Below are 13660 nucleotides of genomic sequence, written 5' to 3' on the forward strand. Positions count from 1 at the left end.
ACTTACCCTCCTCTCTCTTCACATATTTCTAAGTAAGTTTCAATAAAAAAAAAATCTATCTTACTTTAGCACAGCAGGTAGGGTGTTTGCACTCAGCGGGCCCAGGTTCGATTCCTCCGTCCCTCTCTAAGAGCCCATCAAGCTACCGAGAGTATCCTGCTCACACGGCAGAGCCTGGCAAACTCCCCATGGCGTACTTGATATGCCAAAAACAGTAACAACAAGTCTCACAATGGAGACGTTACTGGTTCCCGCTTGAGCAAATCAATGAACAATGGGATGACAGTGCTACAATGCTATTAATGTAATAATACTATTTACCAGTTTTAATGGGATTAACGTAATTTTGCCAACTTAGATTAGCTGAGTGGAAAAATACATGCTTCTTAACAAGAAGCCACTACAAACAAGATTCAAAGTCAAAGGTTAGAGAAAAGCCATCTCACAGTAATCAAATATGCTGAGGACTCAAGAGACAGTACAGCAGGTAAGACACTTACTTTGCACATGGCCTCCTTGGGTTAAGCTCCTGGTACTACATATGCTTCCTCAGCCCATCAAGGATGAACCCTGAGAGCAGAACCAGGAGTAAGCGCTGAGCACAACTGGGTATGACCTAAAAACCAAACCAAAACAAAGCCAACCAAATAAATAAATGGTGAAATGGTTATAGTGATGTCAAAGTCAATTTAAATGTCACTGTCACTGTCATCCCGTTGCTCATCGATTTGTTCGAGCGGGCACCAGTAAGGTCTCTCATTGAGAGACTTATTGTTACTGTTTTGGCATATCCAATATGCGCGAGTAGCTTGCCAGGCTCTGCCACGCGGGCTCGATACTCTTGGTAGCTTGCCGGAATCTCCAAGAGGAATGGAGGAATCGAACTCGGGTTGGCCAAGTGAAAGGCGAATGCCCAACCGCTGTGCTATTGCTCCAGCCCAATTCAAATGTAAGAAACATTATCATTAAAACGAATTTAACATAATGATTAAGAAGTCAACCCTCCCCAGCAAATAACAGTCTGAAACATGTTTGCAATTCATGAGAGAATCCAATCCAAATGAGGAACAATATATATATATATATATATATATATATCAAAGGCTGATATAATTGAAATAGTAACAACCGTATCCACTATCATTTTTTAAAACTCAATACTTTCTTTATTAGTTAGTAGATAAAGTAGTTCAAAAATATATAAGAAGAGCTGGAGCAATAGCACAGTGGGTAGGGTGTCTGCCTTGGAGGCAGCCAACCCGGTTTCGATTCCCAGCATCCCCTATGGTCCCCTGAGCACCACTAGGGGTAATTCCTGAGTGCAGAGCCAGGAATAACCCCTGTGCATCGCTGGGTGTGACCCAAAAAGTAAAAAAAAAAAATCTGTAAGAATACCATGGGCTGGAGTGATAGCACAGTGGTTGGGCATTCGCCTTTCACGCTGCCAACCCAAGTTCAATTCCTCTGCCTCTCGGAGAGCCCAGCAAGCTACCGAGAGTATCGAGCCTGTGCAGCAGAGCCTGGCAAGCTACCTGTGCGTATTGGATATGCCAAAAACAGTAACAATAAGTCTCTCAATGAGAGACGTTACTGGTGCCCACTCGAACAAATCTATGAGCAACGGGATGACAGTGACAGTGAAGAATACCATTCACCTATACATCTCTATCTATCAACTTGATCTACTATTTTTAGAATATTCCATTAGTAACAGCAAGTTTTTAAGTTCACCAAAATAGAAAATAATAGACCATACAGCAGAAATTAAAAGAAATGCCAGAAGGGTAGTGTAGCCTTTCATTGCAGGTAAATTACTCTGATTCAATACGCATCTCTAAGCAAGCTATAATCTGCCAAACAGCCCTTGAGCAACCTCTGGTATGACCCAATACCCCCACCCCCAAAAAAGAAATTAAAATAAAATAAGTCATACAATAATTTCTCATCTTGTTTTCAGAATTAATTGGATATAATAAGAAGTCAATTAACAAGAGGATGAATAGAAATCTCCAAATAATTTTATATTAGACAGTGTTCTTTGAAATAATGCATTGGTCAAAGAAAATTAAATTTATTATCTATTTTGAAGTGTGAAAATGAAAATAAAAATTCAACGAATAAAGACTTAGGATATACAAAATTAGAATTCAACTGATTCAGACTTATGATGAACAATAGAAGTATGTTGAGTGAAATTTATAACACAAATATGCAGTTTATAAAAAGAAAAGTATACATAATCAATAACAGGCTTACCACTTCGGAAAACAGAGAAGGGCAAGTTCAGTCTAAAACAAATATTAAAAAATAATGAAACTGCACACCTGAGAGATAGTACAGGAAGTGAGGCACTTGGCTTGCATGCTGCTCCCTCTAGAGACTGAGATTAAAATCTTGGACATAGAAGAATTGCACTCATCTGCGGTATATGAAACAATAGAATGGGAGACTAACACCCAAGAATGGTAGAAATAAGTACCAGGAGCTTTGCTCCATGGTTTGGAAGCCGGCCTCACATGCTGGGGGAAAAGGCAGCTTAGATAGAGAAAGGAACACCCAGTAAAATGTGGTTGGAGGACCCACTCCGAATGGGAGAGGCGTGCTGAAAACAGACTGTAGATTGAACACGATGGCCACCCAATGCCTCCATCGCAAACCACAAAGGAGAGAGAGAACATAAATGGAATGGCCTGCCACAGAGGCGGAGTGGCGTGGGGAGGGATGGAAAGGGGGGGTGGGAGGGATGCTGGGGTCATCAGTGGGGGAGAATGGGCACTGGTGGAGGGATGGGTACTCCAGCATTGTATGACTGAAACACAAGCACGAAAATATGTAAATCTAACTGTACCCCCACGGGGATTCATTAATAAAAAAATAATTTAAAAAATAAAATAAAATCCTGGCACCGCATATGTTCCCCTGAGTACCACCAGAGGTCATTCTTGAGCACCAAGCCAGGAATAGGCCCTGAATGCCACCTAATGTGGCCCACAAAAGAAACAGTCTGTACATTTAAAAGAGGAAATTTTTAAAGTCCATGTGACCCAAGCTATACAAAACAAACAAGCAAACAAACAAAAATTGATCCATGCTGTGGGTGGACAGATACTTATAAAATAATAATAAATGATTATTTTGTTGAGAAAACAATAAAACTGATAAACATCTATTCAGCCTAACATTGAGCAAAAGAAGATAATATTACTAATACTAGAAATATATTTGAGGTTATCACTACTTATGCCTAGAACATTAAAATGATAATATAGTAAAAGTAAAAATACATATGAAGGTCCACAAATTTAGTAATCTAGATAAAACCAACCACTTTCAGTGGACTAAAAGCACTGATTTCACATTAAATAAATAGAATTTCTTAATAAAACTAAATATACTTTTATAAATCTGCAACTGTACCTCACGGTGATTCATGTAAAAACAAAAAAATACTTAAAAATATATATTTTTAAATGGATTCATGGATTTCCAAAACCAACAATACAAGCTGCTTTTATAAGTAAATTTCATCAATATTGAAAAAGCACACTATTTGGGCTGGAGCAATAGCACAGCGGGTAAGGCGTTTGCCTTGCACGCGGCCAACCCGGGTTTGAATCCCAGCATCCCATATGGTCCCCTGAGCACCGCCAAGGGTAATTCCTGAGCGTAGAGCCAGGAGTAACCCCTGTGCATCGCCAGGTGTGATCCAAAAAGCAAAACAAATAAAATAAATAATAATAACTAAAAAAGCACACTATTATAGACATTCATTCCACACATTTTCCAGAAAACAGCAGAGAAACCATTTCCTGCCTTCTTCTTTAAGAATCATCTTTATAAGAAAATCTAATATAGTAAAGAAAAGAAAAGTACACATCAGTTTTACTCATAAATACAAAATAATAAATATTCAATGAAATATTGCCAAAGCAAATCTAACAACATAGATGAAAACTGATTTATTTCAGGTATGCAAGACTGGTCCGCAAACCACCATTCAGCAAGTCAATGAAGATAACTCAAATGATCATAACAATTAAAGTAGAAATATCTTTGGCAAAATATAACACCAGATCATAATAAAAATTCTCATCAAAATACAAAAGTGGGGGATATTATTCAACTTTATAAAGAATAATCACAGAAACAGCTGTTGCTCAGTTTCAACAATCAGAAACTGAAAACTTTATCCCTAAGATTAATTGGAGGTAAGATAAAATGCTGTCCTATTTTATCACTGAAGCTGCTGGATCCCAAAATATAATTAGTTCATTAGTCTGATGGAAATATAAACATTTAAGTAAAAAAATATAATTTTAGGGCTCTCCGCCGAGATGTAACCCTGGTGGCCACATGTGTGCAGCTTCTCTGCTGCTGAACGAGCATGATTCCAGAGGCCATCTAAACTACTTTGGGTACCAGCAGCTTCTTGCAGAAATGTCTCTAGACTGGGAACTAAACCTCGGCCCCACGCCACCCCTGGAGGGGAAAGGTTTTTTTCTCTCCCCTTTTCCTTGCCAGGGGGCATGGCATGACAACCGCCATCTTATGAGGACCACTGATGGAAGGTACGAGCTTGCAATGATGCAATTTCTGGCAGAAATTTCTCTGGACTTAGTTACTAAAATACTAAAATACAGAAATCCAAAACCGCGCAGCCTCATATCTCTTCATGCTCAGCAATGGAAAAGAAATGATCAAATGCTTCCTTTTCAGCAGGCCTGATTCGGTCAGGGGGAGGGAAACTCCAAACAATAATAGTAAGTTTTTTTTGTTGAAATATTGAATGTAACCAAAATAAAAAGAAAGTAAAGTGAAATTTATCAGCTACACGGGGGGGGGCATGGGGGCATGGGGGGGTGGGAGGTGTACTGGGGTGTTTTGGGTTTTTTTGGTGGTGGAATATGAGCACTGGTGAAGGGATGGTTGTTCGAGCATTGAATAACTGAGACTTAAGCCTGAAAACTTTGGAACTTTCCACATGTGATTCAATTATATATATATAATTTTAGTATGAACATTTCACTTTTTACAAAACATTATGTTTTATATGCCTGGGGTCACATTTAGCAGTAAACTCAAAGTCAGAATTCATGATATGATCTATAGGTTATATGATATTTGGAACAATAGCACAGTGAGTAGGGCATTTGCCTTGCATGCGGCCGATCCGGGTTCTGCTCCTCCATCCCTCTCTGAGAGCCTGGCAAGCTACCAAGACTATCCCGCCCGCATGGTAGAGCCTGTCAAGCTACCTGTGGCGTATTTGATATGCCAAAAACAGTAACAACAAGTCTCACAATGGAGACATTACTGGTGCCCACTCGAGCAAATAAATGAACAATGGGATGACAGTGCTACAGTGCTACTTGGGGGACCTCCTTGCAAATTTGGTGTCCCTCCCCCGTGATTCATAGGCTCTGCAGTGCTGGGAGATTACTCAGGACACCTGCTGCCCTACGCCCTCAATAGGCTTCTAGCTCTGCCCCAGACTTTCAGCTCTACTTGTAATCAGCCAATCTTTAAGCCTTTCTAAAGAAAATAATAATTGAATCACAGTGAGATGCACAGTTACAAATTTGCTCATGATTGGGTTTTAGTCATATAATGTCCTAACACCTGTCCTTTTACCACTATACATTTCCCAGCAACAATATCACCCATCCTCAGTTCCCAGTTTCACTCTCGCCCCCTCACTCCCGTCTGGTTCCATGGCAGGCACTTTTCCTCTCTGTCTCTGTCTCTGTCTCTGTCTCTGTCTCTCTCTCTCTCTGTGACTGTTTCTGTCTCTCATTTTGGGCATTATGGTTTGCAGGTTTGCAATACAGATACTAAACGGCTATCATATGTAGGATAACATAGCCTCAGGTAGTTTAGGTTTATTAGGTTACTCCTGTCACAGTGCTCCCATTCCTCTGTGTTTATTTGTAGCTTCTTTCTTAGTGTTCTGTTGACTTGTATATATTGTTTTCCTCTTCTCCTTGGGTCCTTTGCATAGTTTATTCAAAGCTATGTCCCTTTTGTATAGACACAAGAAGACAATATTATGCTTTTGTAACTTGGGATTTAATTGGCCTCGAATATTATTCCCTCCCGGGCATCTGCTTTCTCCACTTAAGCCTCAGTTACCCTCAGTTCCTAGCACCCCAAAAGCAGGATCCCTACGAGGGATGGGACGGATCCAGGGCAAGCGGTGTGTTATGTGCTACCCTGGATCAAGATGGGCCTGGCCAAAGTGCCTAATTCTTAACTATAAGTTAAGAGCTTGATCATAGACAAATGCTGTCATGATCCAAAAGTAATGATGATACTAGGACCCTGCTAGGGATAGGAAAGACTGATCTGGCCTGAGCACTGTAGTCTGAGATCGATATGGCCCCAGAAGAGCAATTCTATAAGCTTTAATGTATTTCTTATTGTGTCCATACAAAATGATTAATATTATGAATGTTTATATGTTTGCTAGATGAGGAGAGGAGAAACACTCATGGGACTCCGCCCTTGGGTGGATCCTCCTGCTGAAAGAGAATCAGTCCTAGGAGAAGCATCCCCTGAGGGAAAGGAACCTTACCCTATTGATTGTGACCACACCTATGTGTATGCCCCAACCCCCTCATGGGGGGGGGGGTATTTAACTAGGCTGTAAGAGTGGGTTGGGGGTCAGATCCAGAGATCCTGAGAGAGATGGAGAGCCGGAGAGAAGCAGAGAGAGAGAGAATGAAATAAACTGATCGAGCGACCAGTTTGACCTTCTTCCTTCAGTCGCCTGCCCTTGACCGACAGCACACACAGTGGTTCCAGAGCACCGATCTTGGGCAGTGAGACAGAGCCGCCCAGAGAGCCCTCGAGTGCACACGCCCGTCGGCGTGCATTAGTGTTTTACAGTCGTATATATCCCTTTACCTAGTTTCAACACTCAGTTCTTGTCCACAGTGATCATTTCTATTATTGTCATATTGGTCCCTTTTCTACCGTAACTGCCCTTTCTCCCCACACACACTTGTGGCAAGCTTCCAACCATTGACCACTCCCCCTGTTTTTCCTGTCCTTGAATATTAATCTCATACAATTTTTAAAATCTCACAATGAGTGCAGTTATTCTATGTCCGTCCATCTCCTTCTGATTTATTTTGAAATATGCAGCATGATACTCTCCATGTCCATTCATTTGTAAGTAAGTTTCATGAATTCATTTTTTCTAACAGCTGCATAATATTCCATTACATAGATGTACTGTAGTTTCATTATCTAGACAACAGTTCTTGGGCACTCTGGTTGTTTCCAGATTCTAGCTAATCTTAAGCCTTAGACTCTCTCTTTAATCCACTTTTATGCGTAAGATTTTCATCCATGCTATGGGTGGATAAATATTTATCATTATTTCACCCCAATTAGTAGTCATCAATTTTTTCGGCACTCTCTATTAACAATCTACCCTTTCCCATTAATTTGTAAAATTTCTAACACACACTAAGCTGAATCTGTTAAATAGGTCACGTTTTATACTTTTTATAAAAAATTTTAAGTCTTTGTAAGTTTGACCACCGGTATTTAAATCCATCACCTTTTTATTACTATGATTTTGTCTTCATGTCTGATAGGAACACACCTCCCACTTTGCTCTTCATTCGCAAAATTCACCTATGTCTTTGTGAAAACATTATTTTTCTGAGTACATTTAGAAAATTTGTTAAAGTTTTCACAAATGTTAAAGTAAATGTTAAACTTACAGGTATTTTTTAAGATGGAAACAATTTTTCAAATGCCATTCGGCGTTTCCTTAATGCTTGGCAAAATTGGATGGCGTACAGGGCCCCTTGTCATAAGCCAGACACTGAGTGAAATACTTCACATAGTTGTTCACAGAAATTTCATGACTATACCTATCAATTATGCTTTATAAAGAAAAGGCAGAAAAATTAAGGTTTTTTTTTGTTTGGTTGGTTAGTTTGATTTTTTTACTAAAGTCATTTTCTTAGAATCTGACTTGTGATTTTACTCAGTCAGTTTGACTCTACAGAAAGTTCCTAAGTATATATTGTTTTTCAGATATTTCAAAGTTGATAGAACTTTGATATTTTGTAGGTAGGTTCCATTTCTTCTAGAAAGTCCGTCATGAACTCATCTAAATCTTTCATCCTTCTTGGCAGTCATAGGTTCATCCTTGAAACTCCTGTGATTCTTTTATCAATATAACTCTCAGTTGTAGTAAAATTGAAAAACCTTTTTAGGACTATGAGTCCATAAAATGAAGATTAAAACATTCTCTTACATGACAGCCTGGGATAAATAGAGAAAATAATGAAAATCCTCTTAGAGTTGGGTTAGCATTGCTTGAATTTGATATATAATTTAGTGAAATAAGAATTAATATTTAAATATTTTGGGTTATAATAGTGTAAGAAGGAAGAAGAAATAATTGCTCCGAGCAAAGTAGTTTGTCTTTAGGAATTTGATCATGGTCTGCTATGAAGTAGCACTGTCGTCCCATTGTTCATCAATTTGCCCTAGCAGGAACCAGTAATGTCTCCATTGTGAGACTTGTTGTTACTGTGTTTAAGCATATTGAATATGCCATGGGTAGCTTGCCAGGCTCTACCGTGAGGGCAGGGGTACTCTCTGTAGCTTGCCGGGCTCTCTGAGAGGGACAGAGGAATCAAACCTAGGTGGGCTGAGTACAAGGCAAATGCCCTACCTGCTGTGCTATTGCTCCAGCCCATGGTCAATTATATCTATGCATTTTTGTATCTCATTTAAGTCCATATATGACCACCCCACATCTTAAATTCCATGCCTACCTGATCATCTGCCTATTGAGGAACAGCATTTTATCCTTACTCTTGACTTATTTTCCCTTCCTAATTTTCTGTAGGACTACATAAAAGATGGTTAGGCTTGCATTAATAATAGTATTAATTGAAATTTGTGGACTATTGCTTCTGCAATAACCAAAACCAACAAATAATGTAATTACTTTCATTCTTTTTAAAGGAAAAATGCAGTAGCCAGAGAGATAGCATGGCAGGTAAGGCACTTACCTTGTGCAAAACCTACACTGGGGGTTAAATCCCTGGCACCCATTATGGTTCCCAGACACCTTCCAGGAGTGATCTCTGAGCTCAGAACCATGAGAAAGCCCTGAAGACAGTTGTATATGGCCCCCAAATCAAAATGAACAAATAAATATAAATAAAGGAGAATGTAAAGAATGATTGGCTAAAGTTAAGGCAATAAATTCTGTGTCAGCAACTACCAATTCATGAGTTAATGCTTAACATCATAGAAGGGATGTTTATTTCTGCCCAGGTCTTATCTTCTTCCATAGAAAATAAATTGCATCTGTGTTTTGGTTTATCTTCACTTTGTTCATGATCAATCAAATCTGATTATGTCTTTCTGACATTTCAAGAAGAGTATAAATTAAACGAGGAACTTCTCATCAGATAATATTTATATAATGCTATTAATACTAATTAACGTTAACATGATAAAATATTAATTGAATGAAAATGTTTGTAAACCAGTCAACAGTATTATTTTACATTTCAATATATGCAGCAAGGCATACATATATGCAGATACACAAACACACACATTTCTGCACATATTAACAACTATCCAGGCATAGATAGTGGATTCCACAGGACGTCAAAAGAATGCCTGGCTCTCACCTACAAGAAGGTCAGACTTCTTTGTCAAAGCCCTGAACAAATGGTTTAATGCTCTTCGCGTTCCTGGAGTGAGCACACGCCATTGGGCTACACTAGCATGTGACAGCATTGAATGGAGCCGTTACTGGTGCCCGCTCAAGCAAATCAATGAGCAGCAGGATGACAAGTGATAAAAGTGATTAGCAACTATAGTAGTAAAAGAGAGATAGAAATTGAATTGATGGAAATTTAGCCAAGCAGCTAAGTTATAACTGGATTAGATCATTCATTGTCATCATGTATGGAATAAGAGATGAGGTCTCAAGGATTTGAAGTGCTCAAGAAGTATTTTTTTTAGTGACTGAAATTGCTTGATAGATTAGTTACAATATATAACTTTACCTTAACTACAGTAAGCATATTTCACCCTTGTTCTACAACCTTATTCCTCTTCTGCTTGGTTTCTACAGAGTATTTTAGCACATTCATGACACTCACCTCCTGTTTTGGATTCACATTGCAAGTGAGACACACTAAATTTTCAAGAATCTTACTTCGTTTCCTTCTTAATGATTTAATTTCCAAAGAAAGTCAATTCAACTGTCTTCCAAACAATATTAAGAATTTTCCCTGCCTCTACATTGATTGCTTTACTTTAATTAGGAGATATTTATCAGTTACAATTACTAGAACTCAGAGCCCCACTTTTTTATTTAGCATATGCTAAAAATAAAAATATGATAAAAATCCCACTTTAAACATATTTGATGAATTTATCCTTGCCATAAAATTAAGGTTTTCATGAGGAATTTTGAATTCAGAATCCAGTCCCAGTATACATCTCTAGTATACTTCAATTATGACCTAAGTTCCATATAGAGATATAAACAATAGAACAAATAGAAAACACAAACTCTATGTCATGTCATACTACTCTGATTTGGAATTTGTCTTTCTTATGGGAGAACATTCTCATGTAGGAAGACAAATTGTTCAAGGACATCATTCAGATGAAATCCAGCTAAACATGTGAACTAAGTTTGTGTCTTCTGTTTCCAAATAATTGAAGACAATTTTCTTAGAGATAACATTTGTGACACATAAAAGATAGATCTAATTCAAGTGTTATCATCATCAGTCTAAGTCCTTGGGGAACACATACATACCTGCTTATTCATTTACGTATTATCAACATTGCTTTCATGCCACCAAGGCAAAGTGCAGCAATGGTATTATGCGCAAGTTTCAGGTCCCCAATTGCAGAGAGACCCAGTTCCACACATGATAATGCAAAAGCAAAAGAACTTTATTACTAGCCTGAGCCAGTTCAAGCTCGAGCTAGGGTCCAAGTCTCATCCAACACAGTGGAGTCTTGACAAGAACCCCGACTCCGAATCACAAGCAGTTTATTTAGGGTTCAGTTAAGAAGCAGTTTCTATGCCAGTCTAACTTTAGCATTGCCCTATTACAACAGTGGTCAGCAATTAGATAGCAGGTACCAGTAACAATTTGGGGTTCTTTCCAAGAAGGGTGCAGTGACCCCTCATAACTGGCCAGATCTAGCTGCCCAGTTTCTTATCCAGGTGAATTACCCAACTGGCAGTTTACCAGACACTGCAAGTCCTGCTCTGAGGAAACAGAAAATGAGGCCGAGTTGAGACTTAATGTTAGCTGCAACTTGTCATGGCTTCTGAGGAGCCTGCTTTGGGGCCTCACAGTATATGGCTCATATGGCTGATAACACTGTTTATTTGATTTTTTTTCAGATATTGGCCAGAACACTTCTCCTTTACTTCAAATCATGCTCCTGAAAGATCATTTCACTTCTCTGTTCCTTCAACATATACTTCTAACCTCCAGTAAAGCGTTGCTTCCACCTACTGTGAGCCATGCACTTACACATCCGCTTACTCCAACATGTCCATTACTCTTTGGCAGTCACAGGTTTGTCTTATTTATCTCTGATTATTTCCAGACCACCAGAATGATGCCTGCACACAATAGGGGCTTGGGAAATGCTGTTTTAATTTGTCCAATTGTAAGCAGACTTCTTTTTCTGGTACTTGCTAATTATGAATTAAGATCAAGAGTTCTAGAAGTGAAGCCGGCTTCCAAGCCATGGAGCGATACTCCTGGCCCTTATCTCTATTATCTGTAGGTGTTAGTCTCCCATTATGTTACTTTATATTCCACAACGTGTAATTCCATCAACGGTCAGCACCTAGAGACTTAAAAGCAAGCTTCCAGAAGAGAGTGATGCAGAGAGTCTCTTGCCCACACACCTGGCTGTCTTCCCTGGGGCCCCTCGGAGTGGATGGGCTCCAGCTTCCCTCCCCACCCAGAGCAGAGCTCCCAGTGGCTGAAGACCACCGGAACCTAGCTATAGCCATGCTTGAGGCCCCTCTCCACACATTCGGACAGGCTTCACGCATGAAGGTACCAGCAGAGGAACCCAGGTGTGTGTAATCCCATCAACGGCCAACATCCAGAGACTTAAAAGCAAGCTCCCAGAAGCTCCCAGATATCTTGTAGCCTGCTTCTCCCTCTGGGAGAAATTGGCAAGCTTCTGAGAGTTTCCTGTCCACATGGGACAGTCTTGCAAGCTTCCCATGGTGTATTCATATGCTAAAGCCAGTAGCTGGATCCCATTCCCCTAACCCTGAAAGAGCCTCCAGTGCAACATTGTTGGGAGGGCCGAGTCGAGAGAGACTTCTAAGATCTCAGGGAAAGGACGAATGGAGAGGTTACTGAGCCCGCTCGAGAGATCGATGATTAACAGGGATTTTGTGATTAGTGATTCGTGATATTCCACAAATGAGTGCAGTCCTTCTGTGTCTGTCCCTCTCTTTCTGACTAATTTCTCTTAGCATGATACTCTCCATGCTGGTCTCACATGCTGGGGGAAAAGGCAGCTGAGATAGAGAAGGAACCATTAAGTGATGCTTGGAGGACTTGCTCAGGATGGGAGATGTGTGCTGAAAGTAGACATGATGGCCACTTAGTACCTGTATTGCAAACCATAATACCCCAAAGGAGAGAGAGTGAAAGGGAGTGTGCCTGCCACAGAGGCAGGGGACTGGGGATGGGGGTAGGGGGGTGGCAAGAGGGATTCTGGGAACATTGGTGGTCGAGAATGGACACTGGTGGATGGAAGAGTACTTGATAATTGTATGACTGAAACGTAATCATGAAAGTTTGTAAGTCTGTTAAAAAGATTAAAAAATAGTTTTACAGAAAAGTCCTAGAAGTGGGCTCCTAGAATGATGCAGGGTTTAATATATAAAGCTATGCAACCCAAAGCTAAGGCAAGTCACTTTCCATTCTCTCCCAAGCCACTTTTCTATAGCCTGCAAGAAACAAAGATAATAATAGCAACTGCATCATAGCCTTGTGAGAATTCCATGCAATAATATATGCAAAGAGCCGAGCTCAGAACCAGCACATACACATTTTCAGTTAATATTAGTTATTATTATGATGGCTGCATATTTTTCAAGCTTAAACGAAGTCCCAAGATCCCCTGAAAACCATTGCTGACCAAGTTGTATCCCCATTAAACACAGTTCTGTGGCATTTCTTGCCTTTTTTTTGGTTCTATTTTGTTGTTTTTGTTTTTGTTTTTAAATAACTATTTTAATGTGTTGTTTGTTGTTAGATAAAATGGTGTGTTTGTTGAAGCAAGAGGTAAGATAGACTTGGGAGAAAAAAATAATCTTTTCATTTTATCTAAGAATCTCTCTCAATCTTGTTTAGCTTACATCTATCTTCTTCCCGCTGGGTTTGTTTTCCTTTTCTCTCCAAATTTCTTTCTGCTGACTCTCTTGGTCTCTCACTGCTTCCCCTACCTGCTTGATTGCTTCATTTTGCTTTTTCATCCTCTTCAGCTTAGCTTCACTTCGCCCCACACTGGTCCTTGCTTTTACAGTTTTCTCAATATGTGTTTCCTTCTTTCCTCTGTCTTATAATATTTATTATTTTAATATTTTCATTTCTATCTCTCTGCCTTCTCT

The sequence above is a fragment of the Sorex araneus genome, chromosome 1 (assembly GCF_027595985.1).
Source record: "Sorex araneus isolate mSorAra2 chromosome 1, mSorAra2.pri, whole genome shotgun sequence".
Lineage (NCBI taxonomy): Eukaryota > Metazoa > Chordata > Mammalia > Eulipotyphla > Soricidae > Sorex > Sorex araneus.